The sequence below is a fragment of the Ambystoma mexicanum genome, chromosome 5p, assembly GCF_040938575.1.
Source record: "Ambystoma mexicanum isolate Mex_15411 chromosome 5p, UKY_AmexF1_1, whole genome shotgun sequence".
Taxonomy (NCBI): domain Eukaryota; kingdom Metazoa; phylum Chordata; class Amphibia; order Caudata; family Ambystomatidae; genus Ambystoma; species Ambystoma mexicanum.
In genome coordinates, this window is record NC_090930.1 from 716,288,173 (window position 1) to 716,315,670 (window position 27,498).

At 54.5% G+C, this 27,498-nt stretch overlaps 35 non-coding genes across 35 annotated transcripts; 23 read left to right on the top strand and 12 right to left on the bottom strand.

Moving 5' to 3' along the window:
• Nucleotides 1-237: 237 nt before the first annotated feature.
• Nucleotides 238-320, bottom strand: TRNAL-UAA (transfer RNA leucine (anticodon UAA)). The gene has a single exon. It is a non-coding gene; the product is annotated as a tRNA-Leu (tRNA).
• An 894-nt stretch (nucleotides 321-1,214) lies between these two features.
• Nucleotides 1,215-1,286, top strand: TRNAE-CUC (transfer RNA glutamic acid (anticodon CUC)). Its single transcript has one exon. It is a non-coding gene; the product is annotated as a tRNA-Glu (tRNA).
• A 340-nt stretch (nucleotides 1,287-1,626) lies between these two features.
• Nucleotides 1,627-1,698, top strand: TRNAE-CUC (transfer RNA glutamic acid (anticodon CUC)). Its single transcript has one exon. It is a non-coding gene; the product is annotated as a tRNA-Glu (tRNA).
• Nucleotides 1,699-2,602: 904 nt separating this feature from the next.
• Nucleotides 2,603-2,685, bottom strand: TRNAL-UAA (transfer RNA leucine (anticodon UAA)). Its single transcript has one exon. It is a non-coding gene; the product is annotated as a tRNA-Leu (tRNA).
• An 894-nt stretch (nucleotides 2,686-3,579) lies between these two features.
• Nucleotides 3,580-3,651, top strand: TRNAE-CUC (transfer RNA glutamic acid (anticodon CUC)). Its single transcript has one exon. It is a non-coding gene; the product is annotated as a tRNA-Glu (tRNA).
• A 340-nt stretch (nucleotides 3,652-3,991) lies between these two features.
• Nucleotides 3,992-4,063, top strand: TRNAE-CUC (transfer RNA glutamic acid (anticodon CUC)). Its single transcript has one exon. It is a non-coding gene; the product is annotated as a tRNA-Glu (tRNA).
• Nucleotides 4,064-4,978: 915 nt separating this feature from the next.
• TRNAL-UAA (transfer RNA leucine (anticodon UAA)) lies at nucleotides 4,979-5,061 on the bottom strand. Its single transcript has one exon. It is a non-coding gene; the product is annotated as a tRNA-Leu (tRNA).
• Nucleotides 5,062-5,955: 894 nt separating this feature from the next.
• On the top strand, nucleotides 5,956-6,027 carry TRNAE-CUC (transfer RNA glutamic acid (anticodon CUC)). Its single transcript has one exon. It is a non-coding gene; the product is annotated as a tRNA-Glu (tRNA).
• A 340-nt stretch (nucleotides 6,028-6,367) lies between these two features.
• Nucleotides 6,368-6,439, top strand: TRNAE-CUC (transfer RNA glutamic acid (anticodon CUC)). Its single transcript has one exon. It is a non-coding gene; the product is annotated as a tRNA-Glu (tRNA).
• A 915-nt stretch (nucleotides 6,440-7,354) lies between these two features.
• On the bottom strand, nucleotides 7,355-7,437 carry TRNAL-UAA (transfer RNA leucine (anticodon UAA)). Its single transcript has one exon. It is a non-coding gene; the product is annotated as a tRNA-Leu (tRNA).
• Nucleotides 7,438-8,327: 890 nt separating this feature from the next.
• TRNAE-CUC (transfer RNA glutamic acid (anticodon CUC)) lies at nucleotides 8,328-8,399 on the top strand. The gene has a single exon. It is a non-coding gene; the product is annotated as a tRNA-Glu (tRNA).
• A 340-nt stretch (nucleotides 8,400-8,739) lies between these two features.
• On the top strand, nucleotides 8,740-8,811 carry TRNAE-CUC (transfer RNA glutamic acid (anticodon CUC)). The gene has a single exon. It is a non-coding gene; the product is annotated as a tRNA-Glu (tRNA).
• Nucleotides 8,812-9,715: 904 nt separating this feature from the next.
• TRNAL-UAA (transfer RNA leucine (anticodon UAA)) lies at nucleotides 9,716-9,798 on the bottom strand. The gene has a single exon. It is a non-coding gene; the product is annotated as a tRNA-Leu (tRNA).
• An 894-nt stretch (nucleotides 9,799-10,692) lies between these two features.
• Nucleotides 10,693-10,764, top strand: TRNAE-CUC (transfer RNA glutamic acid (anticodon CUC)). Its single transcript has one exon. It is a non-coding gene; the product is annotated as a tRNA-Glu (tRNA).
• A 340-nt stretch (nucleotides 10,765-11,104) lies between these two features.
• Nucleotides 11,105-11,176, top strand: TRNAE-CUC (transfer RNA glutamic acid (anticodon CUC)). The gene has a single exon. It is a non-coding gene; the product is annotated as a tRNA-Glu (tRNA).
• Nucleotides 11,177-12,103: 927 nt separating this feature from the next.
• Nucleotides 12,104-12,186, bottom strand: TRNAL-UAA (transfer RNA leucine (anticodon UAA)). The gene has a single exon. It is a non-coding gene; the product is annotated as a tRNA-Leu (tRNA).
• An 894-nt stretch (nucleotides 12,187-13,080) lies between these two features.
• Nucleotides 13,081-13,152, top strand: TRNAE-CUC (transfer RNA glutamic acid (anticodon CUC)). Its single transcript has one exon. It is a non-coding gene; the product is annotated as a tRNA-Glu (tRNA).
• A 340-nt stretch (nucleotides 13,153-13,492) lies between these two features.
• Nucleotides 13,493-13,564, top strand: TRNAE-CUC (transfer RNA glutamic acid (anticodon CUC)). The gene has a single exon. It is a non-coding gene; the product is annotated as a tRNA-Glu (tRNA).
• Nucleotides 13,565-14,491: 927 nt separating this feature from the next.
• Nucleotides 14,492-14,574, bottom strand: TRNAL-UAA (transfer RNA leucine (anticodon UAA)). The gene has a single exon. It is a non-coding gene; the product is annotated as a tRNA-Leu (tRNA).
• Nucleotides 14,575-15,468: 894 nt separating this feature from the next.
• TRNAE-CUC (transfer RNA glutamic acid (anticodon CUC)) lies at nucleotides 15,469-15,540 on the top strand. Its single transcript has one exon. It is a non-coding gene; the product is annotated as a tRNA-Glu (tRNA).
• A 340-nt stretch (nucleotides 15,541-15,880) lies between these two features.
• Nucleotides 15,881-15,952, top strand: TRNAE-CUC (transfer RNA glutamic acid (anticodon CUC)). Its single transcript has one exon. It is a non-coding gene; the product is annotated as a tRNA-Glu (tRNA).
• Nucleotides 15,953-16,879: 927 nt separating this feature from the next.
• Nucleotides 16,880-16,962, bottom strand: TRNAL-UAA (transfer RNA leucine (anticodon UAA)). The gene has a single exon. It is a non-coding gene; the product is annotated as a tRNA-Leu (tRNA).
• An 894-nt stretch (nucleotides 16,963-17,856) lies between these two features.
• On the top strand, nucleotides 17,857-17,928 carry TRNAE-CUC (transfer RNA glutamic acid (anticodon CUC)). Its single transcript has one exon. It is a non-coding gene; the product is annotated as a tRNA-Glu (tRNA).
• A 340-nt stretch (nucleotides 17,929-18,268) lies between these two features.
• Nucleotides 18,269-18,340, top strand: TRNAE-CUC (transfer RNA glutamic acid (anticodon CUC)). Its single transcript has one exon. It is a non-coding gene; the product is annotated as a tRNA-Glu (tRNA).
• A 927-nt stretch (nucleotides 18,341-19,267) lies between these two features.
• Nucleotides 19,268-19,350, bottom strand: TRNAL-UAA (transfer RNA leucine (anticodon UAA)). The gene has a single exon. It is a non-coding gene; the product is annotated as a tRNA-Leu (tRNA).
• An 894-nt stretch (nucleotides 19,351-20,244) lies between these two features.
• Nucleotides 20,245-20,316, top strand: TRNAE-CUC (transfer RNA glutamic acid (anticodon CUC)). The gene has a single exon. It is a non-coding gene; the product is annotated as a tRNA-Glu (tRNA).
• A 340-nt stretch (nucleotides 20,317-20,656) lies between these two features.
• Nucleotides 20,657-20,728, top strand: TRNAE-CUC (transfer RNA glutamic acid (anticodon CUC)). The gene has a single exon. It is a non-coding gene; the product is annotated as a tRNA-Glu (tRNA).
• A 927-nt stretch (nucleotides 20,729-21,655) lies between these two features.
• TRNAL-UAA (transfer RNA leucine (anticodon UAA)) lies at nucleotides 21,656-21,738 on the bottom strand. The gene has a single exon. It is a non-coding gene; the product is annotated as a tRNA-Leu (tRNA).
• Nucleotides 21,739-22,632: 894 nt separating this feature from the next.
• On the top strand, nucleotides 22,633-22,704 carry TRNAE-CUC (transfer RNA glutamic acid (anticodon CUC)). The gene has a single exon. It is a non-coding gene; the product is annotated as a tRNA-Glu (tRNA).
• A 340-nt stretch (nucleotides 22,705-23,044) lies between these two features.
• TRNAE-CUC (transfer RNA glutamic acid (anticodon CUC)) lies at nucleotides 23,045-23,116 on the top strand. Its single transcript has one exon. It is a non-coding gene; the product is annotated as a tRNA-Glu (tRNA).
• Nucleotides 23,117-24,031: 915 nt separating this feature from the next.
• Nucleotides 24,032-24,114, bottom strand: TRNAL-UAA (transfer RNA leucine (anticodon UAA)). Its single transcript has one exon. It is a non-coding gene; the product is annotated as a tRNA-Leu (tRNA).
• An 894-nt stretch (nucleotides 24,115-25,008) lies between these two features.
• On the top strand, nucleotides 25,009-25,080 carry TRNAE-CUC (transfer RNA glutamic acid (anticodon CUC)). The gene has a single exon. It is a non-coding gene; the product is annotated as a tRNA-Glu (tRNA).
• A 340-nt stretch (nucleotides 25,081-25,420) lies between these two features.
• On the top strand, nucleotides 25,421-25,492 carry TRNAE-CUC (transfer RNA glutamic acid (anticodon CUC)). Its single transcript has one exon. It is a non-coding gene; the product is annotated as a tRNA-Glu (tRNA).
• Nucleotides 25,493-26,396: 904 nt separating this feature from the next.
• On the bottom strand, nucleotides 26,397-26,479 carry TRNAL-UAA (transfer RNA leucine (anticodon UAA)). The gene has a single exon. It is a non-coding gene; the product is annotated as a tRNA-Leu (tRNA).
• An 894-nt stretch (nucleotides 26,480-27,373) lies between these two features.
• On the top strand, nucleotides 27,374-27,445 carry TRNAE-CUC (transfer RNA glutamic acid (anticodon CUC)). The gene has a single exon. It is a non-coding gene; the product is annotated as a tRNA-Glu (tRNA).
• Nucleotides 27,446-27,498: the final 53 nt, after the last annotated feature.

The following is a 27,498-nucleotide window of genomic DNA, read 5'->3' on the forward strand; positions in this document are numbered from 1 at the left end:
TGTTGGCGGGGTTGCACAAGCTCTGCCAACTTTGGCGGCTTAAGCTTGGGATGCGAGGGACATGGTACAAAAATGCAAAGGTTTTCCAGGAAAAGAGTCTACGGGCAACGATTCCTTGTTGCTCTTTTCAGGTGAACTCAAGCCTCAGGGCTTTGAGGTAGGGGCACTGCCTACAGACAGCAGGAAAGGGCTTGTGCGAAGCTGCTGCCGCATTTAGGTAAGAAGAGTAAAAACCTGTACCAGGAGTGGGGCTCGAACCCACGCGGACACTTGTCCATTGGATCTTAAGTCCAACGCCTTAACCACTCGGCCATCCTGGTGAGCTGCTGCAAAGGGCTTCGAATTGAATCTTTGCTGTTTCAGCAGCAGGCGAACAAGTGGAAAACCAGCCCAGAGTGCCCCCTGCAGGAGGTTGGATGGAATTGGCTTGCGAGCGGCAAACGTCTCTCACTTAACAGCATTACAATAGCCTCCAGCTGACTGCAAGTACGGTTGCGGAAACCTCCCGGGTGCTGCAGTCGTTTCCCCGGTGGCCTAGTGGTGAGGATTTGGTGCTTTCACTGCCACGGGCCTGGCTTCGAGTCCCCGACCAGAGTGTGTGCTTTGAGTAAAGGTGGTCTAGGGCAGTCCAGAGGCAGGCTGAGCCTCGAAGGCTGGTGCAGGCCTTGGTGTGCGAGCCCGAAAAAAGGGCAGCTCCTATGTCATCCCTTCTTGCCCTCCGGCACTTGCTGTACAAGCAAAGCCCCCTTTGAACTCTGCATGGTAACCCTGCTGTGTCTCGCAGGCAATCATGGCCTGCCGCCTTTTAATAAACGTGCTCTCCCACGAAGCAGTTCTCCTAAGGAGGGTTAGTTGTGAGTGTGCATCTTCAGCGGCAGCCTCTAGGGGGAGCTTCAGCACTGACCCACAAAAGCTCATAGCGAGGAAGGCTGTCCTTTCAGGAGAGCAAGACAGGAATATCAGCGCTTGGAAGTGAAAGCGCAAACGTTCCCAAAGTGATGCTGTCTTCAATCTCTAAGCTCCCCTTTTCGCAGACCATCACAAGTGTTTTTGTTTTCTTTCTTTCTTTCTTTCTTTATTTCTTTATTTATTTATTTATTAGCAGAAACGGCCCCCGAAGACCTGCAGGCACTGGTGCCCATTGTAGCAGAGGCCCTCAGCCTTTGGACTCGGACGCCACCATCTGAGCGACACGCAACGGGGTGCACCCACCGTCCCTGGTGGTCTAGTGGTTAGGATTCGGCGCTCTCACCGCTGCGGCCCGGGTTCGATTCCCGGTCAGGGAAGGAGCTCTTTTAACAACTGACATTTTTATTTACAGCAATGCAGTTAACTGGCGACCGGAAATCTTGCTCCCAGATGCAGATTTGCGTGCACAAAATGGAGGAAGTGCCCTCAGCGCGACGCAAAACGTGTTTATGGCAGAGTCCCATTCATTCTCCTGTCGCTGCGGAAAGACTGCCCTTGACGCAAAAAAGGCAGCTTCCTTTTTCACCGCTGGAGAGAACCTATCTGCTCGGCCCTCCCCCTCTCTTCCCAGTCCCCCAATGGACTGGCCTTTGAGGCACCTGCAGGCATTGTGCACTCGGACACCACTGCCCGGCCTTCCCGAGCTGTCCAGCGGTCTCCCTGGTGGTCTAGTGGTTAGGATTCGGCGCTCTCACCGCCGCGGCCCGGTTTCGATTCCCGGTCAGGGAAGAGAGGCTTTTACTGAATGACATTTTTACAGAAATTCAAACAACTGCGTCTCAAAAAATATTTCTTTCAAATGTAGCTTCACTCACAGGCAATAGCGGCGTGGCTCCCCTGGCGGTAACTCCAAGCATCTTTTCAGCATGGTCCCTTACCGGAAGCTGTCGCCGCTAGAAGTGGGCCTGTGCCCCAAAAAGGAAGCTTTCTTTCTTCCAAAGCTGTAGAGAAAATATTAGTCCTGTCGCCCTGCCAAAGCCGAGCTCGCCCACCATCCCTAGCCTCATCAGACCAAGACCTTGCCCGGGACCCTGGGGCAGAGGGCTGCAGAAATGGTTGCGTACCGGTTTGGAGGAGAAAAGCAGGGGAGGGAGGGGTCGTAGCTGCTTGATTTGCATACAGAGCTGTGGTCTGCTGGGAAAGTGCAGCCTTTGGAGCTTGGCAAAGGCTTCGCAAGGGGCCCGAGCATTGCCCTCGCCCCGTTTGTTGACAGGTTCTCCTTCTATGGGCTGAAGGGCCCTGTAGCCTGATTTGAGGTTGGACGCTCTATTATTCACAGGGGTGTACCGGGCCTAGACGGTGACTGGCTGACCCGTCAGGGCATCGCCCGTTTGGAAGCCCGTTTCGGAAGCGGAGGCGGGAATCCCTGCCCAATTTTCTTTTGGGGTGGTAGGGCTGTTGGCGGGGTTGCACAAGCTCTGCCAACTTTGGCGGCTTAAGCTTGGGATGCGAGGGACATGGTACAAAAATGCAAAGGTTTTCCAGGAAAAGAGTCTACGGGCAACGATTCCTTGTTGCTCTTTTCAGGTGAACTCAAGCCTCAGGGCTTTGAGGTAGGGGCACTGCCTACAGACAGCAGGAAAGGGCTTGTGCGAAGCTGCTGCCGCATTTAGGTAAGAAGAGTAAAAACCTGTACCAGGAGTGGGGCTCGAACCCACGCGGACACTTGTCCATTGGATCTTAAGTCCAACGCCTTAACCACTCGGCCATCCTGGTGAGCTGCTGCAAAGGGCTTCGAATTGAATCTTTGCTGTTTCAGCAGCAGGCGAACAAGTGGAAAACCAGCCCAGAGTGCCCCCTGCAGGAGGTTGGATGGAATTGGCTTGCGAGCGGCAAACGTCTCTCACTTAACAGCATTACAATAGCCTCCAGCTGACTGCAAGTACGGTTGCGGAAACCTCCCGGGTGCTGCAGTCGTTTCCCCGGTGGCCTAGTGGTGAGGATTTGGTGCTTTCACTGCCACGGGCCTGGCTTCGAGTCCCCGACCAGAGTGTGTGCTTTGAGTAAAGGTGGTCTAGGGCAGTCCAGAGGCAGGCTGAGCCTCGAAGGCTGGTGCAGGCCTTGGTGTGCGAGCCCGAAAAAAGGGCAGCTCCTATGTCATCCCTTCTTGCCCTCCGGCACTTGCTGTACAAGCAAAGCCCCCTTTGAACTCTGCATGGTAACCCTGCTGTGTCTCGCAGGCAATCATGGCCTGCCGCCTTTTAATAAACGTGCTCTCCCACGAAGCAGTTCTCCTAAGGAGGGTTAGTTGTGAGTGTGCATCTTCAGCGGCAGCCTCTAGGGGGAGCTTCAGCACTGACCCACAAAAGCTCATAGCGAGGAAGGCTGTCCTTTCAGGAGAGCAAGACAGGAATATCAGCGCTTGGAAGTGAAAGCGCAAACGTTCCCAAAGTGATGCTGTCTTCAATCTCTAAGCTCCCCTTTTCGCAGACCATCACAAGTGTTTTTGTTTTCTTTCTTTCTTTCTTTCTTTATTTCTTTATTTATTTATTTATTAGCAGAAACGGCCCCCGAAGACCTGCAGGCACTGGTGCCCATTGTAGCAGAGGCCCTCAGCCTTTGGACTCGGACGCCACCATCTGAGCGACACGCAACGGGGTGCACCCACCGTCCCTGGTGGTCTAGTGGTTAGGATTCGGCGCTCTCACCGCTGCGGCCCGGGTTCGATTCCCGGTCAGGGAAGGAGCTCTTTTAACAACTGACATTTTTATTTACAGCAATGCAGTTAACTGGCGACCGGAAATCTTGCTCCCAGATGCAGATTTGCGTGCACAAAATGGAGGAAGTGCCCTCAGCGCGACGCAAAACGTGTTTATGGCAGAGTCCCATTCATTCTCCTGTCGCTGCGGAAAGACTGCCCTTGACGCAAAAAAGGCAGCTTCCTTTTTCACCGCTGGAGAGAACCTATCTGCTCGGCCCTCCCCCTCTCTTCCCAGTCCCCCAATGGACTGGCCTTTGAGGCACCTGCAGGCATTGTGCACTCGGACACCACTGCCCGGCCTTCCCGAGCTGTCCAGCGGTCTCCCTGGTGGTCTAGTGGTTAGGATTCGGCGCTCTCACCGCCGCGGCCCGGGTTCGATTCCCGGTCAGGGAAGAGAGGCTTTTACTGAATGACATTTTTACAGAAATTCAAACAACTGCGTCTCAAAAAATATTTCTTTCAAATGTAGCTTCACTCACAGGCAATAGCGGCGTGGCTCCCCTGGCGGTAACTCCAAGCATCTTTTCAGCATGGTCCCTTACCGGAAGCTGTCGCCGCTAGAAGTGGGCCTGTGCCCCAAAAAGGAAGCTTTCTTTCTTCCAAAGCTGTAGAGAAAATATTAGTCCTGTCGCCCTGCCAAAGCCGAGCTCGCCCACCATCCCTAGCCTCATCAGACCAAGACCTTGCCCGGGACCCTGGGGCAGAGGGCTGCAGAAATGGTTGCGTACCGGTTTGGAGGAGAAAAGCAGGGGAGGGAGGGGTCGTAGCTGCTTGATTTGCATACAGAGCTGTGGTCTGCTGGGAAAGTGCAGCCTTTGGAGCTTGGCAAAGGCTTCGCAAGGGGCCCGAGCATTGCCCTCGCCCCGTTTGTTGACAGGTTCTCCTTCTATGGGCTGAAGGGCCCTGTAGCCTGATTTGAGGTTGGACGCTCTATTATTCACAGGGGTGTACCGGGCCTAGACGGTGACTGGCTGACCCGTCAGGGCATCGCCCGTTTGGAAGCCCGTTTCGGAAGCCGTGAGGAAGCGGAGGCGGGAATCCCTGCCCAATTTTCTTTTGGGGTGGTAGGGCTGTTGGCGGGGTTGCACAAGCTCTGCCAACTTTGGCGGCTTAAGCTTGGGATGCGAGGGACATGGTACAAAAATGCAAAGGTTTTCCAGGAAAAGAGTCTACGGGCAACGATTCCTTGTTGCTCTTTTCAGGTGAACTCAAGCCTCAGGGCTTTGAGGTAGGGGCACTGCCTACAGACAGCAGGAAAGGGCTTGTGCGAAGCTGCTGCCGCATTTAGGTAAGAAGAGTAAAAACCTGTACCAGGAGTGGGGCTCGAACCCACGCGGACACTTGTCCATTGGATCTTAAGTCCAACGCCTTAACCACTCGGCCATCCTGGTGAGCTGCTGCAAAGGGCTTCGAATTGAATCTTTGCTGTTTCAGCAGCAGGCGAACAAGTGGAAAACCAGCCCAGAGTGCCCCCTGCAGGAGGTTGGATGGAATTGGCTTGCGAGCGGCAAACGTCTCTCACTTAACAGCATTACAATAGCCTCCAGCTGACTGCAAGTACGGTTGCGGAAACCTCCCGGGTGCTGCAGTCGTTTCCCCGGTGGCCTAGTGGTGAGGATTTGGTGCTTTCACTGCCACGGGCCTGGCTTCGAGTCCCCGACCAGAGTGTGTGCTTTGAGTAAAGGTGGTCTAGGGCAGTCCAGAGGCAGGCTGAGCCTCGAAGGCTGGTGCAGGCCTTGGTGTGCGAGCCCGAAAAAAGGGCAGCTCCTATGTCATCCCTTCTTGCCCTCCGGCACTTGCTGTACAAGCAAAGCCCCCTTTGAACTCTGCATGGTAACCCTGCTGTGTCTCGCAGGCAATCATGGCCTGCCGCCTTTTAATAAACGTGCTCTCCCACGAAGCAGTTCTCCTAAGGAGGGTTAGTTGTGAGTGTGCATCTTCAGCGGCAGCCTCTAGGGGGAGCTTCAGCACTGACCCACAAAAGCTCATAGCGAGGAAGGCTGTCCTTTCAGGAGAGCAAGACAGGAATATCAGCGCTTGGAAGTGAAAGCGCAAACGTTCCCAAAGTGATGCTGTCTTCAATCTCTAAGCTCCCCTTTTCGCAGACCATCACAAGTGTTTTTGTTTTCTTTCTTTCTTTCTTTCTTTATTTCTTTATTTATTTATTTATTAGCAGAAACGGCCCCCGAAGACCTGCAGGCACTGGTGCCCATTGTAGCAGAGGCCCTCAGCCTTTGGACTCGGACGCCACCATCTGAGCGACACGCAACGGGGTGCACCCACCGTCCCTGGTGGTCTAGTGGTTAGGATTCGGCGCTCTCACCGCTGCGGCCCGGGTTCGATTCCCGGTCAGGGAAGGAGCTCTTTTAACAACTGACATTTTTATTTACAGCAATGCAGTTAACTGGCGACCGGAAATCTTGCTCCCAGATGCAGATTTGCGTGCACAAAATGGAGGAAGTGCCCTCAGCGCGACGCAAAACGTGTTTATGGCAGAGTCCCATTCATTCTCCTGTCGCTGCGGAAAGACTGCCCTTGACGCAAAAAAGGCAGCTTCCTTTTTCACCGCTGGAGAGAACCTATCTGCTCGGCCCTCCCCCTCTCTTCCCAGTCCCCCAATGGACTGGCCTTTGAGGCACCTGCAGGCATTGTGCACTCGGACACCACTGCCCGGCCTTCCCGAGCTGTCCAGCGGTCTCCCTGGTGGTCTAGTGGTTAGGATTCGGCGCTCTCACCGCCGCGGCCCGGTTTCGATTCCCGGTCAGGGAAGAGAGGCTTTTACTGAATGACATTTTTACAGAAATTCAAACAACTGCGTCTCAAAAAATATTTCTTTCAAATGTAGCTTCACTCACAGGCAATAGCGGCGTGGCTCCCCTGGCGGTAACTCCAAGCATCTTTTCAGCATGGTCCCTTACCGGAAGCTGTCGCCGCTAGAAGTGGGCCTGTGCCCCAAAAAGGAAGCTTTCTTTCTTCCAAAGCTGTAGAGAAAATATTAGTCCTGTCGCCCTGCCAAAGCCGAGCTCGCCCACCATCCCTAGCCTCATCAGACCAAGACCTTGCCCGGGACCCTGGGGCAGAGGGCTGCAGAAATGGTTGCGTACCGGTTTGGAGGAGAAAAGCAGGGGAGGGAGGGGTCGTAGCTGCTTGATTTGCATACAGAGCTGTGGTCTGCTGGGAAAGTGCAGCCTTTGGAGCTTGGCAAAGGCTTCGCAAGGGGCCCGAGCATTGCCCTCGCCCCGTTTGTTGACAGGTTCTCCTTCTATGGGCTGAAGGGCCCTGTAGCCTGATTTGAGGTTGGACGCTCTATTATTCACAGGGGTGTACCGGGCCTAGACGGTGACTGGCTGACCCGTCAGGGCATCGCCCGTTTGGAAGCCCGTTTCGGAAGCCGTGAGGAAGCGGAGGCGGGAATCCCTGCCCAATTTTCTTTTGGGGTGGTAGGGCTGTTGGCGGGGTTGCACAAGCTCTGCCAACTTTGGCGGCTTAAGCTTGGGATGCGAGGGACATGGTACAAAAATGCAAAGGTTTTCCAGGAAAAGAGTCTACGGGCAACGATTCCTTGTTGCTCTTTTCAGGTGAACTCAAGCCTCAGGGCTTTGAGGTAGGGGCACTGCCTACAGACAGCAGGAAAGGGCTTGTGCGAAGCTGCTGCCGCATTTAGGTAAGAAGAGTAAAAACCTGTACCAGGAGTGGGGCTCGAACCCACGCGGACACTTGTCCATTGGATCTTAAGTCCAACGCCTTAACCACTCGGCCATCCTGGTGAGCTGCTGCAAAGGGCTTCGAATTGAATCTTTGCTGTTTCAGCAGCAGGCGAACAAGTGGAAAACCAGCCCAGAGTGCCCCCTGCAGGAGGTTGGATGGAATTGGCTTGCGAGCGGCAAACGTCTCTCACTTAACAGCATTACAATAGCCTCCAGCTGACTGCAAGTACGGTTGCGGAAACCTCCCGGGTGCTGCAGTCGTTTCCCCGGTGGCCTAGTGGTGAGGATTTGGTGCTTTCACTGCCACGGGCCTGGCTTCGAGTCCCCGACCAGAGTGTGTGCTTTGAGTAAAGGTGGTCTAGGGCAGTCCAGAGGCAGGCTGAGCCTCGAAGGCTGGTGCAGGCCTTGGTGTGCGAGCCCGAAAAAAGGGCAGCTCCTATGTCATCCCTTCTTGCCCTCCGGCACTTGCTGTACAAGCAAAGCCCCCTTTGAACTCTGCATGGTAACCCTGCTGTGTCTCGCAGGCAATCATGGCCTGCCGCCTTTTAATAAACGTGCTCTCCCACGAAGCAGTTCTCCTAAGGAGGGTTAGTTGTGAGTGTGCATCTTCAGCGGCAGCCTCTAGGGGGAGCTTCAGCACTGACCCACAAAAGCTCATAGCGAGGAAGGCTGTCCTTTCAGGAGAGCAAGACAGGAATATCAGCGCTTGGAAGTGAAAGCGCAAACGTTCCCAAAGTGATGCTGTCTTCAATCTCTAAGCTCCCCTTTTCGCAGACCATCACAAGTGTTTTTGTTTTCTTTCTTTCTTTCTTTCTTTCTTTATTTCTTTATTTATTAGCAGAAACGGCCCCCGAAGACCTGCAGGCACTGGTGCCCATTGTAGCAGAGGCCCTCAGCCTTTGGACTCGGACGCCACCATCTGAGCGACACGCAACGGGGTGCACCCACCGTCCCTGGTGGTCTAGTGGTTAGGATTCGGGGCTCTCACCGCCGCGGCCCGGGTTCGATTCCCGGTCAGGGAAGGAGCTCTTTTAACAACTGACATTTTTATTTACAGCAATGCAGTTAACTGGCGACTGGAAATCTTGCTCCCAGATGCAGATTTGCGTGCACAAAATGGAGGAAGTGCCCTCAGCGCGACGCAAAACGTGTTTATGGCAGAGTCCCATTCATTCTCCTGTCGCTGCGGAAAGACTGCCCTTGACGCAAAAAAGGCAGCTTCCTTTTTCACCGCTGGAGAGAACCTATCTGCTCGGCCCTCCCCCTCTCTTCCCAGTCCCCCAATGGACTGGCCTTTGAGGCACCTGCAGGCATTGTGCACTCGGACACCACTGCCCGGCCTTCCCGAGCTGTCCAGCGGTCTCCCTGGTGGTCTAGTGGTTAGGATTCGGCGCTCTCACCGCCGTGGCCCGGGTTCGATTCCCGGTCAGGGAAGAGAGGCTTTTACTGAATGACATTTTTACAGAAATTCAAACAACTGCGTCTCAAAAAATATTTCTTTCAAATGTAGCTTCACTCACAGGCAATAGCGGCGTGGCTCCCCTGGCGGTAACTCCAAGCATCTTTTCAGCATGGTCCCTTACCGGAAGCTGTCGCCGCTAGAAGTGGGCCTGTGCCCCAAAAAGGAAGCTTTCTTTCTTCCAAAGCTGTAGAGAAAATATTAGTCCTGTCGCCCTGCCAAAGCCGAGCTCGCCCACCATCCCTAGCCTCATCAGACCAAGACCTTGCCCGGGACCCTGGGGCAGAGGGCTGCAGAAATGGTTGCGTACCGGTTTGGAGGAGAAAAGCAGGGGAGGGAGGGGTCGTAGCTGCTTGATTTGCATACAGAGCTGTGGTCTGCTGGGAAAGTGCAGCCTTTGGAGCTTGGCAAAGGCTTCGCAAGGGGCCCGAGCATTGCCCTCGCCCCGTTTGTTGACAGGTTCTCCTTCTATGGGCTGAAGGGCCCTGTAGCCTGATTTGAGGTTGGACGCTCTATTATTCACAGGGGTGTACCGGGCCTAGACGGTGACTGGCTGACCCGTCAGGGCATCGCCCGTTTGGAAGCCCGTTTCGGAAGCGGAGGCGGGAATCCCTGCCCAATTTTCTTTTGGGGTGGTAGGGCTGTTGGCGGGGTTGCACAAGCTCTGCCAACTTTGGCGGCTTAAGCTTGGGATGCGAGGGACATGGTACAAAAATGCAAAGGTTTTCCAGGAAAAGAGTCTACGGGCAACGATTCCTTGTTGCTCTTTTCAGGTGAACTCAAGCCTCAGGGCTTTGAGGTAGGGGCACTGCCTACAGACAGCAGGAAAGGGCTTGTGCGAAGCTGCTGCCGCATTTAGGTAAGAAGAGTAAAAACCTGTACCAGGAGTGGGGCTCGAACCCACGCGGACACTTGTCCATTGGATCTTAAGTCCAACGCCTTAACCACTCGGCCATCCTGGTGAGCTGCTGCAAAGGGCTTCGAATTGAATCTTTGCTGTTTCAGCAGCAGGCGAACAAGTGGAAAACCAGCCCAGAGTGCCCCCTGCAGGAGGTTGGATGGAATTGGCTTGCGAGCGGCAAACGTCTCTCACTTAACAGCATTACAATAGCCTCCAGCTGACTGCAAGTACGGTTGCGGAAACCTCCCGGGTGCTGCAGTCGTTTCCCCGGTGGCCTAGTGGTGAGGATTTGGTGCTTTCACTGCCACGGGCCTGGCTTCGAGTCCCCGACCAGAGTGTGTGCTTTGAGTAAAGGTGGTCTAGGGCAGTCCAGAGGCAGGCTGAGCCTCGAAGGCTGGTGCAGGCCTTGGTGTGCGAGCCCGAAAAAAGGGCAGCTCCTATGTCATCCCTTCTTGCCCTCCGGCACTTGCTGTACAAGCAAAGCCCCCTTTGAACTCTGCATGGTAACCCTGCTGTGTCTCGCAGGCAATCATGGCCTGCCGCCTTTTAATAAACGTGCTCTCCCACGAAGCAGTTCTCCTAAGGAGGGTTAGTTGTGAGTGTGCATCTTCAGCGGCAGCCTCTAGGGGGAGCTTCAGCACTGACCCACAAAAGCTCATAGCGAGGAAGGCTGTCCTTTCAGGAGAGCAAGACAGGAATATCAGCGCTTGGAAGTGAAAGCGCAAACGTTCCCAAAGTGATGCTGTCTTCAATCTCTAAGCTCCCCTTTTCGCAGACCATCACAAGTGTTTTTGTTTTCTTTCTTTCTTTCTTTCTTTATTTCTTTATTTATTTATTTATTAGCAGAAACGGCCCCCGAAGACCTGCAGGCACTGGTGCCCATTGTAGCAGAGGCCCTCAGCCTTTGGACTCGGACGCCACCATCTGAGCGACACGCAACGGGGTGCACCCACCGTCCCTGGTGGTCTAGTGGTTAGGATTCGGCGCTCTCACCGCTGCGGCCCGGGTTCGATTCCCGGTCAGGGAAGGAGCTCTTTTAACAACTGACATTTTTATTTACAGCAATGCAGTTAACTGGCGACCGGAAATCTTGCTCCCAGATGCAGATTTGCGTGCACAAAATGGAGGAAGTGCCCTCAGCGCGACGCAAAACGTGTTTATGGCAGAGTCCCATTCATTCTCCTGTCGCTGCGGAAAGACTGCCCTTGACGCAAAAAAGGCAGCTTCCTTTTTCACCGCTGGAGAGAACCTATCTGCTCGGCCCTCCCCCTCTCTTCCCAGTCCCCCAATGGACTGGCCTTTGAGGCACCTGCAGGCATTGTGCACTCGGACACCACTGCCCGGCCTTCCCGAGCTGTCCAGCGGTCTCCCTGGTGGTCTAGTGGTTAGGATTCGGCGCTCTCACCGCCGCGGCCCGGGTTCGATTCCCGGTCAGGGAAGAGAGGCTTTTACTGAATGACATTTTTACAGAAATTCAAACAACTGCGTCTCAAAAAATATTTCTTTCAAATGTAGCTTCACTCACAGGCAATAGCGGCGTGGCTCCCCTGGCGGTAACTCCAAGCATCTTTTCAGCATGGTCCCTTACCGGAAGCTGTCGCCGCTAGAAGTGGGCCTGTGCCCCAAAAAGGAAGCTTTCTTTCTTCCAAAGCTGTAGAGAAAATATTAGTCCTGTCGCCCTGCCAAAGCCGAGCTCGCCCACCATCCCTAGCCTCATCAGACCAAGACCTTGCCCGGGACCCTGGGGCAGAGGGCTGCAGAAATGGTTGCGTACCGGTTTGGAGGAGAAAAGCAGGGGAGGGAGGGGTCGTAGCTGCTTGATTTGCATACAGAGCTGTGGTCTGCTGGGAAAGTGCAGCCTTTGGAGCTTGGCAAAGGCTTCGCAAGGGGCCCGAGCATTGCCCTCGCCCCGTTTGTTGACAGGTTCTCCTTCTATGGGCTGAAGGGCCCTGTAGCCTGATTTGAGGTTGGACGCTCTATTATTCACAGGGGTGTACCGGGCCTAGACGGTGACTGGCTGACCCGTCAGGGCATCGCCCGTTTGGAAGCCCGTTTGGAAGCCCGTTTCGGAAGCCGTGAGGAAGCGGAGGCGGGAATCCCTGCCCAATTTTCTTTTGGGGTGGTAGGGCTGTTGGCGGGGTTGCACAAGCTCTGCCAACTTTGGCGGCTTAAGCTTGGGATGCGAGGGACATGGTACAAAAATGCAAAGGTTTTCCAGGAAAAGAGTCTACGGGCAACGATTCCTTGTTGCTCTTTTCAGGTGAACTCAAGCCTCAGGGCTTTGAGGTAGGGGCACTGCCTACAGACAGCAGGAAAGGGCTTGTGCGAAGCTGCTGCCGCATTTAGGTAAGAAGAGTAAAAACCTGTACCAGGAGTGGGGCTCGAACCCACGCGGACACTTGTCCATTGGATCTTAAGTCCAACGCCTTAACCACTCGGCCATCCTGGTGAGCTGCTGCAAAGGGCTTCGAATTGAATCTTTGCTGTTTCAGCAGCAGGCGAACAAGTGGAAAACCAGCCCAGAGTGCCCCCTGCAGGAGGTTGGATGGAATTGGCTTGCGAGCGGCAAACGTCTCTCACTTAACAGCATTACAATAGCCTCCAGCTGACTGCAAGTACGGTTGCGGAAACCTCCCGGGTGCTGCAGTCGTTTCCCCGGTGGCCTAGTGGTGAGGATTTGGTGCTTTCACTGCCACGGGCCTGGCTTCGAGTCCCCGACCAGAGTGTGTGCTTTGAGTAAAGGTGGTCTAGGGCAGTCCAGAGGCAGGCTGAGCCTCGAAGGCTGGTGCAGGCCTTGGTGTGCGAGCCCGAAAAAAGGGCAGCTCCTATGTCATCCCTTCTTGCCCTCCGGCACTTGCTGTACAAGCAAAGCCCCCTTTGAACTCTGCATGGTAACCCTGCTGTGTCTCGCAGGCAATCATGGCCTGCCGCCTTTTAATAAACGTGCTCTCCCACGAAGCAGTTCTCCTAAGGAGGGTTAGTTGTGAGTGTGCATCTTCAGCGGCAGCCTCTAGGGGGAGCTTCAGCACTGACCCACAAAAGCTCATAGCGAGGAAGGCTGTCCTTTCAGGAGAGCAAGACAGGAATATCAGCGCTTGGAAGTGAAAGCGCAAACGTTCCCAAAGTGATGCTGTCTTCAATCTCTAAGCTCCCCTTTTCGCAGACCATCACAAGTGTTTTTGTTTTCTTTCTTTCTTTCTTTCTTTATTTCTTTATTTATTTATTTATTAGCAGAAACGGCCCCCGAAGACCTGCAGGCACTGGTGCCCATTGTAGCAGAGGCCCTCAGCCTTTGGACTCGGACGCCACCATCTGAGCGACACGCAACGGGGTGCACCCACCGTCCCTGGTGGTCTAGTGGTTAGGATTCGGCGCTCTCACCGCTGCGGCCCGGGTTCGATTCCCGGTCAGGGAAGGAGCTCTTTTAACAACTGACATTTTTATTTACAGCAATGCAGTTAACTGGCGACCGGAAATCTTGCTCCCAGATGCAGATTTGCGTGCACAAAATGGAGGAAGTGCCCTCAGCGCGACGCAAAACGTGTTTATGGCAGAGTCCCATTCATTCTCCTGTCGCTGCGGAAAGACTGCCCTTGACGCAAAAAAGGCAGCTTCCTTTTTCACCGCTGGAGAGAACCTATCTGCTCGGCCCTCCCCCTCTCTTCCCAGTCCCCCAATGGACTGGCCTTTGAGGCACCTGCAGGCATTGTGCACTCGGACACCACTGCCCGGCCTTCCCGAGCTGTCCAGCGGTCTCCCTGGTGGTCTAGTGGTTAGGATTCGGCGCTCTCACCGCCGCGGCCCGGGTTCGATTCCCGGTCAGGGAAGAGAGGCTTTTACTGAATGACATTTTTACAGAAATTCAAACAACTGCGTCTCAAAAAATATTTCTTTCAAATGTAGCTTCACTCACAGGCAATAGCGGCGTGGCTCCCCTGGCGGTAACTCCAAGCATCTTTTCAGCATGGTCCCTTACCGGAAGCTGTCGCCGCTAGAAGTGGGCCTGTGCCCCAAAAAGGAAGCTTTCTTTCTTCCAAAGCTGTAGAGAAAATATTAGTCCTGTCGCCCTGCCAAAGCCGAGCTCGCCCACCATCCCTAGCCTCATCAGACCAAGACCTTGCCCGGGACCCTGGGGCAGAGGGCTGCAGAAATGGTTGCGTACCGGTTTGGAGGAGAAAAGCAGGGGAGGGAGGGGTCGTAGCTGCTTGATTTGCATACAGAGCTGTGGTCTGCTGGGAAAGTGCAGCCTTTGGAGCTTGGCAAAGGCTTCGCAAGGGGCCCGAGCATTGCCCTCGCCCCGTTTGTTGACAGGTTCTCCTTCTATGGGCTGAAGGGCCCTGTAGCCTGATTTGAGGTTGGACGCTCTATTATTCACAGGGGTGTACCGGGCCTAGACGGTGACTGGCTGACCCGTCAGGGCATCGCCCGTTTGGAAGCCCGTTTGGAAGCCCGTTTCGGAAGCCGTGAGGAAGCGGAGGCGGGAATCCCTGCCCAATTTTCTTTTGGGGTGGTAGGGCTGTTGGCGGGGTTGCACAAGCTCTGCCAACTTTGGCGGCTTAAGCTTGGGATGCGAGGGACATGGTACAAAAATGCAAAGGTTTTCCAGGAAAAGAGTCTACGGGCAACGATTCCTTGTTGCTCTTTTCAGGTGAACTCAAGCCTCAGGGCTTTGAGGTAGGGGCACTGCCTACAGACAGCAGGAAAGGGCTTGTGCGAAGCTGCTGCCGCATTTAGGTAAGAAGAGTAAAAACCTGTACCAGGAGTGGGGCTCGAACCCACGCGGACACTTGTCCATTGGATCTTAAGTCCAACGCCTTAACCACTCGGCCATCCTGGTGAGCTGCTGCAAAGGGCTTCGAATTGAATCTTTGCTGTTTCAGCAGCAGGCGAACAAGTGGAAAACCAGCCCAGAGTGCCCCCTGCAGGAGGTTGGATGGAATTGGCTTGCGAGCGGCAAACGTCTCTCACTTAACAGCATTACAATAGCCTCCAGCTGACTGCAAGTACGGTTGCGGAAACCTCCCGGGTGCTGCAGTCGTTTCCCCGGTGGCCTAGTGGTGAGGATTTGGTGCTTTCACTGCCACGGGCCTGGCTTCGAGTCCCCGACCAGAGTGTGTGCTTTGAGTAAAGGTGGTCTAGGGCAGTCCAGAGGCAGGCTGAGCCTCGAAGGCTGGTGCAGGCCTTGGTGTGCGAGCCCGAAAAAAGGGCAGCTCCTATGTCATCCCTTCTTGCCCTCCGGCACTTGCTGTACAAGCAAAGCCCCCTTTGAACTCTGCATGGTAACCCTGCTGTGTCTCGCAGGCAATCATGGCCTGCCGCCTTTTAATAAACGTGCTCTCCCACGAAGCAGTTCTCCTAAGGAGGGTTAGTTGTGAGTGTGCATCTTCAGCGGCAGCCTCTAGGGGGAGCTTCAGCACTGACCCACAAAAGCTCATAGCGAGGAAGGCTGTCCTTTCAGGAGAGCAAGACAGGAATATCAGCGCTTGGAAGTGAAAGCGCAAACGTTCCCAAAGTGATGCTGTCTTCAATCTCTAAGCTCCCCTTTTCGCAGACCATCACAAGTGTTTTTGTTTTCTTTCTTTCTTTCTTTCTTTATTTCTTTATTTATTTATTTATTAGCAGAAACGGCCCCCGAAGACCTGCAGGCACTGGTGCCCATTGTAGCAGAGGCCCTCAGCCTTTGGACTCGGACGCCACCATCTGAGCGACACGCAACGGGGTGCACCCACCGTCCCTGGTGGTCTAGTGGTTAGGATTCGGCGCTCTCACCGCTGCGGCCCGGGTTCGATTCCCGGTCAGGGAAGGAGCTCTTTTAACAACTGACATTTTTATTTACAGCAATGCAGTTAACTGGCGACCGGAAATCTTGCTCCCAGATGCAGATTTGCGTGCACAAAATGGAGGAAGTGCCCTCAGCGCGACGCAAAACGTGTTTATGGCAGAGTCCCATTCATTCTCCTGTCGCTGCGGAAAGACTGCCCTTGACGCAAAAAAGGCAGCTTCCTTTTTCACCGCTGGAGAGAACCTATCTGCTCGGCCCTCCCCCTCTCTTCCCAGTCCCCCAATGGACTGGCCTTTGAGGCACCTGCAGGCATTGTGCACTCGGACACCACTGCCCGGCCTTCCCGAGCTGTCCAGCGGTCTCCCTGGTGGTCTAGTGGTTAGGATTCGGCGCTCTCACCGCCGCGGCCCGGGTTCGATTCCCGGTCAGGGAAGAGAGGCTTTTACTGAATGACATTTTTACAGAAATTCAAACAACTGCGTCTCAAAAAATATTTCTTTCAAATGTAGCTTCACTCACAGGCAATAGCGGCGTGGCTCCCCTGGCGGTAACTCCAAGCATCTTTTCAGCATGGTCCCTTACCGGAAGCTGTCGCCGCTAGAAGTGGGCCTGTGCCCCAAAAAGGAAGCTTTCTTTCTTCCAAAGCTGTAGAGAAAATATTAGTCCTGTCGCCCTGCCAAAGCCGAGCTCGCCCACCATCCCTAGCCTCATCAGACCAAGACCTTGCCCGGGACCCTGGGGCAGAGGGCTGCAGAAATGGTTGCGTACCGGTTTGGAGGAGAAAAGCAGGGGAGGGAGGGGTCGTAGCTGCTTGATTTGCATACAGAGCTGTGGTCTGCTGGGAAAGTGCAGCCTTTGGAGCTTGGCAAAGGCTTCGCAAGGGGCCCGAGCATTGCCCTCGCCCCGTTTGTTGACAGGTTCTCCTTCTATGGGCTGAAGGGCCCTGTAGCCTGATTTGAGGTTGGACGCTCTATTATTCACAGGGGTGTACCGGGCCTAGACGGTGACTGGCTGACCCGTCAGGGCATCGCCCGTTTGGAAGCCCGTTTGGAAGCCCGTTTCGGAAGCCGTGAGGAAGCGGAGGCGGGAATCCCTGCCCAATTTTCTTTTGGGGTGGTAGGGCTGTTGGCGGGGTTGCACAAGCTCTGCCAACTTTGGCGGCTTAAGCTTGGGATGCGAGGGACATGGTACAAAAATGCAAAGGTTTTCCAGGAAAAGAGTCTACGGGCAACGATTCCTTGTTGCTCTTTTCAGGTGAACTCAAGCCTCAGGGCTTTGAGGTAGGGGCACTGCCTACAGACAGCAGGAAAGGGCTTGTGCGAAGCTGCTGCCGCATTTAGGTAAGAAGAGTAAAAACCTGTACCAGGAGTGGGGCTCGAACCCACGCGGACACTTGTCCATTGGATCTTAAGTCCAACGCCTTAACCACTCGGCCATCCTGGTGAGCTGCTGCAAAGGGCTTCGAATTGAATCTTTGCTGTTTCAGCAGCAGGCGAACAAGTGGAAAACCAGCCCAGAGTGCCCCCTGCAGGAGGTTGGATGGAATTGGCTTGCGAGCGGCAAACGTCTCTCACTTAACAGCATTACAATAGCCTCCAGCTGACTGCAAGTACGGTTGCGGAAACCTCCCGGGTGCTGCAGTCGTTTCCCCGGTGGCCTAGTGGTGAGGATTTGGTGCTTTCACTGCCACGGGCCTGGCTTCGAGTCCCCGACCAGAGTGTGTGCTTTGAGTAAAGGTGGTCTAGGGCAGTCCAGAGGCAGGCTGAGCCTCGAAGGCTGGTGCAGGCCTTGGTGTGCGAGCCCGAAAAAAGGGCAGCTCCTATGTCATCCCTTCTTGCCCTCCGGCACTTGCTGTACAAGCAAAGCCCCCTTTGAACTCTGCATGGTAACCCTGCTGTGTCTCGCAGGCAATCATGGCCTGCCGCCTTTTAATAAACGTGCTCTCCCACGAAGCAGTTCTCCTAAGGAGGGTTAGTTGTGAGTGTGCATCTTCAGCGGCAGCCTCTAGGGGGAGCTTCAGCACTGACCCACAAAAGCTCATAGCGAGGAAGGCTGTCCTTTCAGGAGAGCAAGACAGGAATATCAGCGCTTGGAAGTGAAAGCGCAAACGTTCCCAAAGTGATGCTGTCTTCAATCTCTAAGCTCCCCTTTTCGCAGACCATCACAAGTGTTTTTGTTTTCTTTCTTTCTTTCTTTCTTTATTTCTTTATTTATTTATTTATTAGCAGAAACGGCCCCCGAAGACCTGCAGGCACTGGTGCCCATTGTAGCAGAGGCCCTCAGCCTTTGGACTCGGACGCCACCATCTGAGCGACACGCAACGGGGTGCACCCACCGTCCCTGGTGGTCTAGTGGTTAGGATTCGGCGCTCTCACCGCTGCGGCCCGGGTTCGATTCCCGGTCAGGGAAGGAGCTCTTTTAACAACTGACATTTTTATTTACAGCAATGCAGTTAACTGGCGACCGGAAATCTTGCTCCCAGATGCAGATTTGCGTGCACAAAATGGAGGAAGTGCCCTCAGCGCGACGCAAAACGTGTTTATGGCAGAGTCCCATTCATTCTCCTGTCGCTGCGGAAAGACTGCCCTTGACGCAAAAAAGGCAGCTTCCTTTTTCACCGCTGGAGAGAACCTATCTGCTCGGCCCTCCCCCTCTCTTCCCAGTCCCCCAATGGACTGGCCTTTGAGGCACCTGCAGGCATTGTGCACTCGGACACCACTGCCCGGCCTTCCCGAGCTGTCCAGCGGTCTCCCTGGTGGTCTAGTGGTTAGGATTCGGCGCTCTCACCGCCGCGGCCCGGGTTCGATTCCCGGTCAGGGAAGAGAGGCTTTTACTGAATGACATTTTTACAGAAATTCAAACAACTGCGTCTCAAAAAATATTTCTTTCAAATGTAGCTTCACTCACAGGCAATAGCGGCGTGGCTCCCCTGGCGGTAACTCCAAGCATCTTTTCAGCATGGTCCCTTACCGGAAGCTGTCGCCGCTAGAAGTGGGCCTGTGCCCCAAAAAGGAAGCTTTCTTTCTTCCAAAGCTGTAGAGAAAATATTAGTCCTGTCGCCCTGCCAAAGCCGAGCTCGCCCACCATCCCTAGCCTCATCAGACCAAGACCTTGCCCGGGACCCTGGGGCAGAGGGCTGCAGAAATGGTTGCGTACCGGTTTGGAGGAGAAAAGCAGGGGAGGGAGGGGTCGTAGCTGCTTGATTTGCATACAGAGCTGTGGTCTGCTGGGAAAGTGCAGCCTTTGGAGCTTGGCAAAGGCTTCGCAAGGGGCCCGAGCATTGCCCTCGCCCCGTTTGTTGACAGGTTCTCCTTCTATGGGCTGAAGGGCCCTGTAGCCTGATTTGAGGTTGGACGCTCTATTATTCACAGGGGTGTACCGGGCCTAGACGGTGACTGGCTGACCCGTCAGGGCATCGCCCGTTTGGAAGCCCGTTTGGAAGCCCGTTTCGGAAGCCGTGAGGAAGCGGAGGCGGGAATCCCTGCCCAATTTTCTTTTGGGGTGGTAGGGCTGTTGGCGGGGTTGCACAAGCTCTGCCAACTTTGGCGGCTTAAGCTTGGGATGCGAGGGACATGGTACAAAAATGCAAAGGTTTTCCAGGAAAAGAGTCTACGGGCAACGATTCCTTGTTGCTCTTTTCAGGTGAACTCAAGCCTCAGGGCTTTGAGGTAGGGGCACTGCCTACAGACAGCAGGAAAGGGCTTGTGCGAAGCTGCTGCCGCATTTAGGTAAGAAGAGTAAAAACCTGTACCAGGAGTGGGGCTCGAACCCACGCGGACACTTGTCCATTGGATCTTAAGTCCAACGCCTTAACCACTCGGCCATCCTGGTGAGCTGCTGCAAAGGGCTTCGAATTGAATCTTTGCTGTTTCAGCAGCAGGCGAACAAGTGGAAAACCAGCCCAGAGTGCCCCCTGCAGGAGGTTGGATGGAATTGGCTTGCGAGCGGCAAACGTCTCTCACTTAACAGCATTACAATAGCCTCCAGCTGACTGCAAGTACGGTTGCGGAAACCTCCCGGGTGCTGCAGTCGTTTCCCCGGTGGCCTAGTGGTGAGGATTTGGTGCTTTCACTGCCACGGGCCTGGCTTCGAGTCCCCGACCAGAGTGTGTGCTTTGAGTAAAGGTGGTCTAGGGCAGTCCAGAGGCAGGCTGAGCCTCGAAGGCTGGTGCAGGCCTTGGTGTGCGAGCCCGAAAAAAGGGCAGCTCCTATGTCATCCCTTCTTGCCCTCCGGCACTTGCTGTACAAGCAAAGCCCCCTTTGAACTCTGCATGGTAACCCTGCTGTGTCTCGCAGGCAATCATGGCCTGCCGCCTTTTAATAAACGTGCTCTCCCACGAAGCAGTTCTCCTAAGGAGGGTTAGTTGTGAGTGTGCATCTTCAGCGGCAGCCTCTAGGGGGAGCTTCAGCACTGACCCACAAAAGCTCATAGCGAGGAAGGCTGTCCTTTCAGGAGAGCAAGACAGGAATATCAGCGCTTGGAAGTGAAAGCGCAAACGTTCCCAAAGTGATGCTGTCTTCAATCTCTAAGCTCCCCTTTTCGCAGACCATCACAAGTGTTTTTGTTTTCTTTCTTTCTTTCTTTCTTTATTTCTTTATTTATTTATTTATTAGCAGAAACGGCCCCCGAAGACCTGCAGGCACTGGTGCCCATTGTAGCAGAGGCCCTCAGCCTTTGGACTCGGACGCCACCATCTGAGCGACACGCAACGGGGTGCACCCACCGTCCCTGGTGGTCTAGTGGTTAGGATTCGGCGCTCTCACCGCTGCGGCCCGGGTTCGATTCCCGGTCAGGGAAGGAGCTCTTTTAACAACTGACATTTTTATTTACAGCAATGCAGTTAACTGGCGACCGGAAATCTTGCTCCCAGATGCAGATTTGCGTGCACAAAATGGAGGAAGTGCCCTCAGCGCGACGCAAAACGTGTTTATGGCAGAGTCCCATTCATTCTCCTGTCGCTGCGGAAAGACTGCCCTTGACGCAAAAAAGGCAGCTTCCTTTTTCACCGCTGGAGAGAACCTATCTGCTCGGCCCTCCCCCTCTCTTCCCAGTCCCCCAATGGACTGGCCTTTGAGGCACCTGCAGGCATTGTGCACTCGGACACCACTGCCCGGCCTTCCCGAGCTGTCCAGCGGTCTCCCTGGTGGTCTAGTGGTTAGGATTCGGCGCTCTCACCGCCGCGGCCCGGGTTCGATTCCCGGTCAGGGAAGAGAGGCTTTTACTGAATGACATTTTTACAGAAATTCAAACAACTGCGTCTCAAAAAATATTTCTTTCAAATGTAGCTTCACTCACAGGCAATAGCGGCGTGGCTCCCCTGGCGGTAACTCCAAGCATCTTTTCAGCATGGTCCCTTACCGGAAGCTGTCGCCGCTAGAAGTGGGCCTGTGCCCCAAAAAGGAAGCTTTCTTTCTTCCAAAGCTGTAGAGAAAATATTAGTCCTGTCGCCCTGCCAAAGCCGAGCTCGCCCACCATCCCTAGCCTCATCAGACCAAGACCTTGCCCGGGACCCTGGGGCAGAGGGCTGCAGAAATGGTTGCGTACCGGTTTGGAGGAGAAAAGCAGGGGAGGGAGGGGTCGTAGCTGCTTGATTTGCATACAGAGCTGTGGTCTGCTGGGAAAGTGCAGCCTTTGGAGCTTGGCAAAGGCTTCGCAAGGGGCCCGAGCATTGCCCTCGCCCCGTTTGTTGACAGGTTCTCCTTCTATGGGCTGAAGGGCCCTGTAGCCTGATTTGAGGTTGGACGCTCTATTATTCACAGGGGTGTACCGGGCCTAGACGGTGACTGGCTGACCCGTCAGGGCATCGCCCGTTTGGAAGCCCGTTTGGAAGCCCGTTTCGGAAGCCGTGAGGAAGCGGAGGCGGGAATCCCTGCCCAATTTTCTTTTGGGGTGGTAGGGCTGTTGGCGGGGTTGCACAAGCTCTGCCAACTTTGGCGGCTTAAGCTTGGGATGCGAGGGACATGGTACAAAAATGCAAAGGTTTTCCAGGAAAAGAGTCTACGGGCAACGATTCCTTGTTGCTCTTTTCAGGTGAACTCAAGCCTCAGGGCTTTGAGGTAGGGGCACTGCCTACAGACAGCAGGAAAGGGCTTGTGCGAAGCTGCTGCCGCATTTAGGTAAGAAGAGTAAAAACCTGTACCAGGAGTGGGGCTCGAACCCACGCGGACACTTGTCCATTGGATCTTAAGTCCAACGCCTTAACCACTCGGCCATCCTGGTGAGCTGCTGCAAAGGGCTTCGAATTGAATCTTTGCTGTTTCAGCAGCAGGCGAACAAGTGGAAAACCAGCCCAGAGTGCCCCCTGCAGGAGGTTGGATGGAATTGGCTTGCGAGCGGCAAACGTCTCTCACTTAACAGCATTACAATAGCCTCCAGCTGACTGCAAGTACGGTTGCGGAAACCTCCCGGGTGCTGCAGTCGTTTCCCCGGTGGCCTAGTGGTGAGGATTTGGTGCTTTCACTGCCACGGGCCTGGCTTCGAGTCCCCGACCAGAGTGTGTGCTTTGAGTAAAGGTGGTCTAGGGCAGTCCAGAGGCAGGCTGAGCCTCGAAGGCTGGTGCAGGCCTTGGTGTGCGAGCCCGAAAAAAGGGCAGCTCCTATGTCATCCCTTCTTGCCCTCCGGCACTTGCTGTACAAGCAAAGCCCCCTTTGAACTCTGCATGGTAACCCTGCTGTGTCTCGCAGGCAATCATGGCCTGCCGCCTTTTAATAAACGTGCTCTCCCACGAAGCAGTTCTCCTAAGGAGGGTTAGTTGTGAGTGTGCATCTTCAGCGGCAGCCTCTAGGGGGAGCTTCAGCACTGACCCACAAAAGCTCATAGCGAGGAAGGCTGTCCTTTCAGGAGAGCAAGACAGGAATATCAGCGCTTGGAAGTGAAAGCGCAAACGTTCCCAAAGTGATGCTGTCTTCAATCTCTAAGCTCCCCTTTTCGCAGACCATCACAAGTGTTTTTGTTTTCTTTCTTTCTTTCTTTCTTTATTTCTTTATTTATTTATTTATTAGCAGAAACGGCCCCCGAAGACCTGCAGGCACTGGTGCCCATTGTAGCAGAGGCCCTCAGCCTTTGGACTCGGACGCCACCATCTGAGCGACACGCAACGGGGTGCACCCACCGTCCCTGGTGGTCTAGTGGTTAGGATTCGGCGCTCTCACCGCTGCGGCCCGGGTTCGATTCCCGGTCAGGGAAGGAGCTCTTTTAACAACTGACATTTTTATTTACAGCAATGCAGTTAACTGGCGACCGGAAATCTTGCTCCCAGATGCAGATTTGCGTGCACAAAATGGAGGAAGTGCCCTCAGCGCGACGCAAAACGTGTTTATGGCAGAGTCCCATTCATTCTCCTGTCGCTGCGGAAAGACTGCCCTTGACGCAAAAAAGGCAGCTTCCTTTTTCACCGCTGGAGAGAACCTATCTGCTCGGCCCTCCCCCTCTCTTCCCAGTCCCCCAATGGACTGGCCTTTGAGGCACCTGCAGGCATTGTGCACTCGGACACCACTGCCCGGCCTTCCCGAGCTGTCCAGCGGTCTCCCTGGTGGTCTAGTGGTTAGGATTCGGCGCTCTCACCGCCGCGGCCCGGTTTCGATTCCCGGTCAGGGAAGAGAGGCTTTTACTGAATGACATTTTTACAGAAATTCAAACAACTGCGTCTCAAAAAATATTTCTTTCAAATGTAGCTTCACTCACAGGCAATAGCGGCGTGGCTCCCCTGGCGGTAACTCCAAGCATCTTTTCAGCATGGTCCCTTACCGGAAGCTGTCGCCGCTAGAAGTGGGCCTGTGCCCCAAAAAGGAAGCTTTCTTTCTTCCAAAGCTGTAGAGAAAATATTAGTCCTGTCGCCCTGCCAAAGCCGAGCTCGCCCACCATCCCTAGCCTCATCAGACCAAGACCTTGCCCGGGACCCTGGGGCAGAGGGCTGCAGAAATGGTTGCGTACCGGTTTGGAGGAGAAAAGCAGGGGAGGGAGGGGTCGTAGCTGCTTGATTTGCATACAGAGCTGTGGTCTGCTGGGAAAGTGCAGCCTTTGGAGCTTGGCAAAGGCTTCGCAAGGGGCCCGAGCATTGCCCTCGCCCCGTTTGTTGACAGGTTCTCCTTCTATGGGCTGAAGGGCCCTGTAGCCTGATTTGAGGTTGGACGCTCTATTATTCACAGGGGTGTACCGGGCCTAGACGGTGACTGGCTGACCCGTCAGGGCATCGCCCGTTTGGAAGCCCGTTTCGGAAGCCGTGAGGAAGCGGAGGCGGGAATCCCTGCCCAATTTTCTTTTGGGGTGGTAGGGCTGTTGGCGGGGTTGCACAAGCTCTGCCAACTTTGGCGGCTTAAGCTTGGGATGCGAGGGACATGGTACAAAAATGCAAAGGTTTTCCAGGAAAAGAGTCTACGGGCAACGATTCCTTGTTGCTCTTTTCAGGTGAACTCAAGCCTCAGGGCTTTGAGGTAGGGGCACTGCCTACAGACAGCAGGAAAGGGCTTGTGCGAAGCTGCTGCCGCATTTAGGTAAGAAGAGTAAAAACCTGTACCAGGAGTGGGGCTCGAACCCACGCGGACACTTGTCCATTGGATCTTAAGTCCAACGCCTTAACCACTCGGCCATCCTGGTGAGCTGCTGCAAAGGGCTTCGAATTGAATCTTTGCTGTTTCAGCAGCAGGCGAACAAGTGGAAAACCAGCCCAGAGTGCCCCCTGCAGGAGGTTGGATGGAATTGGCTTGCGAGCGGCAAACGTCTCTCACTTAACAGCATTACAATAGCCTCCAGCTGACTGCAAGTACGGTTGCGGAAACCTCCCGGGTGCTGCAGTCGTTTCCCCGGTGGCCTAGTGGTGAGGATTTGGTGCTTTCACTGCCACGGGCCTGGCTTCGAGTCCCCGACCAGAGTGTGTGCTTTGAGTAAAGGTGGTCTAGGGCAGTCCAGAGGCAGGCTGAGCCTCGAAGGCTGGTGCAGGCCTTGGTGTGCGAGCCCGAAAAAAGGGCAGCTCCTATGTCATCCCTTCTTGCCCTCCGGCACTTGCTGTACAAGCAAAGCCCCCTTTGAACTCTGCATGGTAACCCTGCTGTGTCTCGCAGGCAATCATGGCCTGCCGCCTTTTAATAAACGTGCTCTCCCACGAAGCAGTTCTCCTAAGGAGGGTTAGTTGTGAGTGTGCATCTTCAGCGGCAGCCTCTAGGGGGAGCTTCAGCACTGACCCACAAAAGCTCATAGCGAGGAAGGCTGTCCTTTCAGGAGAGCAAGACAGGAATATCAGCGCTTGGAAGTGAAAGCGCAAACGTTCCCAAAGTGATGCTGTCTTCAATCTCTAAGCTCCCCTTTTCGCAGACCATCACAAGTGTTTTTGTTTTCTTTCTTTCTTTCTTTCTTTATTTCTTTATTTATTTATTTATTAGCAGAAACGGCCCCCGAAGACCTGCAGGCACTGGTGCCCATTGTAGCAGAGGCCCTCAGCCTTTGGACTCGGACGCCACCATCTGAGCGACACGCAACGGGGTGCACCCACCGTCCCTGGTGGTCTAGTGGTTAGGATTCGGCGCTCTCACCGCTGCGGCCCGGGTTCGATTCCCGGTCAGGGAAGGAGCTCTTTTAACAACTGACATTTTTATTTACAGCAATGCAGTTAACTGGCGACCGGAAATCTTGCTCCCAGATGCAGATTTGCGTGCACAAAATGGAGGAAGTGCCCTCAGCGCGACGCAAAACGTGTTTATGGCAGAGTCCCATTCATTCTCCTGTCGCTGCGGAAAGACTGCCCTTGACGCAAAAAAGGCAGCTTCCTTTTTCACCGCTGGAGAGAACCTATCTGCTCGGCCCTCCCCCTCTCTTCCCAGTCCCCCAATGGACTGGCCTTTGAGGCACCTGCAGGCATTGTGCACTCGGACACCACTGCCCGGCCTTCCCGAGCTGTCCAGCGGTCTCCCTGGTGGTCTAGTGGTTAGGATTCGGCGCTCTCACCGCCGCGGCCCGGTTTCGATTCCCGGTCAGGGAAGAGAGGCTTTTACTGAATGACATTTTTACAGAAATTCAAACAACTGCGTCTCAAAAAATATTTCTTTCAAATGTAGCTTCACTCACAGGCAATAGCGGCGTGGCTCCCCTGGCGGTAACTCCAAGCATCTTTTCAGCATGGTCCCTTACCGGAAGCTGTCGCCGCTAGAAGTGGGCCTGTGCCCCAAAAAGGAAGCTTTCTTTCTTCCAAAGCTGTAGAGAAAATATTAGTCCTGTCGCCCTGCCAAAGCCGAGCTCGCCCACCATCCCTAGCCTCATCAGACCAAGACCTTGCCCGGGACCCTGGGGCAGAGGGCTGCAGAAATGGTTGCGTACCGGTTTGGAGGAGAAAAGCAGGGGAGGGAGGGGTCGTAGCTGCTTGATTTGCATACAGAGCTGTGGTCTGCTGGGAAAGTGCAGCCTTTGGAGCTTGGCAAAGGCTTCGCAAGGGGCCCGAGCATTGCCCTCGCCCCGTTTGTTGACAGGTTCTCCTTCTATGGGCTGAAGGGCCCTGTAGCCTGATTTGAGGTTGGACGCTCTATTATTCACAGGGGTGTACCGGGCCTAGACGGTGACTGGCTGACCCGTCAGGGCATCGCCCGTTTGGAAGCCCGTTTCGGAAGCGGAGGCGGGAATCCCTGCCCAATTTTCTTTTGGGGTGGTAGGGCTGTTGGCGGGGTTGCACAAGCTCTGCCAACTTTGGCGGCTTAAGCTTGGGATGCGAGGGACATGGTACAAAAATGCAAAGGTTTTCCAGGAAAAGAGTCTACGGGCAACGATTCCTTGTTGCTCTTTTCAGGTGAACTCAAGCCTCAGGGCTTTGAGGTAGGGGCACTGCCTACAGACAGCAGGAAAGGGCTTGTGCGAAGCTGCTGCCGCATTTAGGTAAGAAGAGTAAAAACCTGTACCAGGAGTGGGGCTCGAACCCACGCGGACACTTGTCCATTGGATCTTAAGTCCAACGCCTTAACCACTCGGCCATCCTGGTGAGCTGCTGCAAAGGGCTTCGAATTGAATCTTTGCTGTTTCAGCAGCAGGCGAACAAGTGGAAAACCAGCCCAGAGTGCCCCCTGCAGGAGGTTGGATGGAATTGGCTTGCGAGCGGCAAACGTCTCTCACTTAACAGCATTACAATAGCCTCCAGCTGACTGCAAGTACGGTTGCGGAAACCTCCCGGGTGCTGCAGTCGTTTCCCCGGTGGCCTAGTGGTGAGGATTTGGTGCTTTCACTGCCACGGGCCTGGCTTCGAGTCCCCGACCAGAGTGTGTGCTTTGAGTAAAGGTGGTCTAGGGCAGTCCAGAGGCAGGCTGAGCCTCGAAGGCTGGTGCAGGCCTTGGTGTGCGAGCCCGAAAAAAGGGCAGCTCCTATGTCATCCCTTCTTGCCCTCCGGCACTTGCTGTACAAGCAAAGCCCCCTTTGAACTCTGCATGGTAACCCTGCTGTGTCTCGCAGGCAATCATGGCCTGCCGCCTTTTAATAAACGTGCTCTCCCACGAAGCAGTTCTCCTAAGGAGGGTTAGTTGTGAGTGTGCATCTTCAGCGGCAGCCTCTAGGGGGAGCTTCAGCACTGACCCACAAAAGCTCATAGCGAGGAAGGCTGTCCTTTCAGGAGAGCAAGACAGGAATATCAGCGCTTGGAAGTGAAAGCGCAAACGTTCCCAAAGTGATGCTGTCTTCAATCTCTAAGCTCCCCTTTTCGCAGACCATCACAAGTGTTTTTGTTTTCTTTCTTTCTTTCTTTCTTTATTTCTTTATTTATTTATTTATTAGCAGAAACGGCCCCCGAAGACCTGCAGGCACTGGTGCCCATTGTAGCAGAGGCCCTCAGCCTTTGGACTCGGACGCCACCATCTGAGCGACACGCAACGGGGTGCACCCACCGTCCCTGGTGGTCTAGTGGTTAGGATTCGGCGCTCTCACCGCTGCGGCCCGGGTTCGATTCCCGGTCAGGGAAGGAGCTCTTTTAACAACTGACATTTTTATTTACAGCAATGCAGTTAACTGGCG